Source organism: Sinocyclocheilus grahami, unplaced genomic scaffold (assembly GCF_001515645.1).
Source record: "Sinocyclocheilus grahami isolate Dianchi unplaced genomic scaffold, SAMN03320097.WGS_v1.1 scaffold2440.1, whole genome shotgun sequence".
Classification (NCBI taxonomy): Eukaryota; Metazoa; Chordata; class Actinopteri; order Cypriniformes; family Cyprinidae; genus Sinocyclocheilus; species Sinocyclocheilus grahami.
Window position 1 is genome coordinate 51,592 of NW_015507619.1, and position 2,987 is coordinate 54,578.

The window sequence follows — 2,987 nt, forward strand, 5'->3', positions numbered from 1 at the left end:
AGCCCTGCAGAGTTTTGCTTCAACCCTAATCAAACACACCTGAACAAGCTAATCAAGGTCTGAACGGTTACTAGAAAGCTACAGGCAGGTGAGTTTTAATTAGGGTTGGAGCTGAACTCTGCAGGGCTGCGGCTCTCCAGGACCGGAGTTCGCCACCGCTGGGATAGATGATCAAATTCTCTCATCATTTACTTACCCTTATGTCATTCCAAACCTGTACAAGTTTTTCTTCTGTTCAACACAAAAGATCATTTCGAAGAATGTTGACTTCCATTGCGTTTTAGTCAGCAATTGTTTGGTTACACACATTCTTCAAAATATCTTCTATGTTCAACAGAAGAAATACCCTCAAGTTGTTCCAAATCTGTATGAGTTTGAGTAAATGGTGACAGATTATTAATTTTTTGGGTGAACTATCCCTAAATATCGGACATTTAATCGCATAAAAATAATTCTCAGCTTGTCATATCAAATTTTTAACTCTAAAAAACACGCATTGCTCCGCAGCTCAGATCTGAATCCAGCTGTGTTTAATTTTAATAGGCAGGCTATGGTTCTTCGTCAGTTCTTGATTGCAGCATCGACTCGTAACATGCTCAGTGACTCCTAACCTGGTTTAACCAGACATGTAGAAGTTGCATGATTCCATCATGTGATGTCAAATATAATTAAAAAGAGTTTTTCCTGGGAGTATTGTTTATTTATAGATGCCGGCACCGCTGTTAGATCGTACCCAGGAGTCTCCGAATGGTCAAAAGAAGCAGTATATGGTGCAGCCGTCTAAAATTGTTCACATCTGTGAGCAATCACAGCACCGGGCCTTTAGGAGTACTCCATGAGAATTACTAATCCACTAACCCAAACTAAGAAGAAAAGGTTACAACAACCCCCCAGGCCCGTGTAAAACTCGTCCATGCACACATGCTTCACTGCTAACGGCACTGGCACTAGCAGAAGCTGTTTCCCCTCCCTATTTGTCCTTTCACCAGTCCCACCCTGTAATCAGCCATCCCACCTCTGTCTCCAGCGTTTTTACTGGGTGGGCTATTTTTACCTCCGCACCACACAGCTACGTATTATCCCGCTCAGCGCTGATCTTTCATGGGAGATTAGAGTTAGATTATTTTAAATGTGTGTTAACTTAACATTAATATAATAATAATAATTAATATTTATAATTTATTAATTTAAAGTGATGTCAAATATAATTAAAAAGAGTTTTTCCTGGGAGTATTGTTTATTTATAGATGCCGGCACCGCTGTTAGATCGTACCCAGGAGTCTCCGAATGGTCAAAAGAAGCAGTATATGGTGCAGCCGTCTAAAATTGTTCACATCTGTGAGCAATCACAGCACCGGGCCTTTAGGAGTACTCCATGAGAATTACTAATCCACTAACCCAAACTAAGAAGAAAAGGTTACAACAACCCCCCAGGCCCGTGTAAAACTCGTCCATGCACACATGCTTCACTGCTAACGGCACTGGCACTAGCAGAAGCTGTTTCCCCTCCCTATTTGTCCTTTCACCAGTCCCACCCTGTAATCAGCCATCCCACCTCTGTCTCCAGCGTTTTTACTGGGTGGGCTATTTTTACCTCCGCACCACACAGCTACGTATTATCCCGCTCAGCGCTGATCTTTCATATTGTGTTACAGCTGAGATGGTGTCCGTCTGTTCCACGTAGTTATGAGGGAAACACAGTCCAATCAACAGATGTTTCATGTGTCAGTGGAGGGTTGATATTCAAAACTTAATTCTGTTTCGTACTGGAATATTTCAGACAAAAATGAGGATTGTCATCATTCATTCTCATGTTTATCTTTCTTTGTATTCTATGCAAAGGATGCATACGATGACCACAGATTGTCAAGTTCCAAAAATAACAAAAGTTCCAGAAAACAAAATACTCTAGAAAAGTATTTTTGAACATTCTGGTCAAGGCCAATAAGCTGATAATTATATTAATTTTATGGCTGATAACTGATAAATACTCAATATTAAAAGAATTACTAGTTTGTCTGAATATATATATATATATATATAATACTTTAAAAACTAAAATAATTTGTTTTAAGCACTACAAGTGAATTTAGGCATCATAACATTTATAATGCATGAAAAATGGATATTCATTCTGAGATTTAGAAACTCAATTTTTTCAAAAATGGCATTTATCGCGTTTTGGAATCAAATGCTTCATATATTAGTGCGGTCAAACGATTAATCGCAATTAATCCAAAATAAAAGTTTGTTTACATAATATACAGGTATGTATGTGTACTGTGTTTATTTATTATGTATAAATCGCAATTAATCGCATTATGCACAAAATTCAAAAATGCATTCAAAAGTAGTGTATTGTGCACTTTTTTTCATTTAAAAGTGCTGCTATATGAACAAAAGTGCAATAAAATTTGGTTTGCAAACACTTTAAACAAATAAGGTGCTTTTTTTACTGAAGCATTCCTTTTACAGAGTAGCAATCTCAAACAGCCCTTACATGGAGAAAGTGAGACCTTTAGACCAGAGGTTTTCAACCTTCTGGACTTGAAGGCCCCCCGTTGTCTGACATTATATCCCCGAATATATTTAGGCTACAGTATTTCTGCTATAGTTATGACAAAACTGCAGAAATGTATTAGCAGATACCAGGGCTATTCTATTAAATGCATTTTGTGATTCCAGAAGTTTTTTTTATTATTATTATTATTAAAAACCATTGTTAGTGATGTGGAAACATTTGTTTACATCTTGATTTAATTTGGGGGCGGGGGGAGATTAGAGTTAGATTATTTTAAATGTGTGTTAACTTAACATTAATATAATAATAATAATTAATATTTATAATTTATTAATTTAAATACTCTGACCTCATGCGCAGTAGACATCGTATTTAATGTTTTTAGTTTCTGTTGATTGTTGTAGCTGGGAGATAATTGTTCAGTCTACAAAATACTGAAAATGTCTTTCCTCAAATTTTCAGCAGA

General features: G+C 36.7%; 1 protein-coding gene across 1 annotated transcript in view; it reads left to right on the forward strand.

Annotated features, from left to right (window-relative positions):
- The window catches only part of LOC107575029 (rho GTPase-activating protein 39-like), a 63,783-nt gene that overhangs the window by 48,360 nt on the left and 12,436 nt on the right, over window positions 1-2,987 (forward strand). The window lies entirely within an intron of this gene.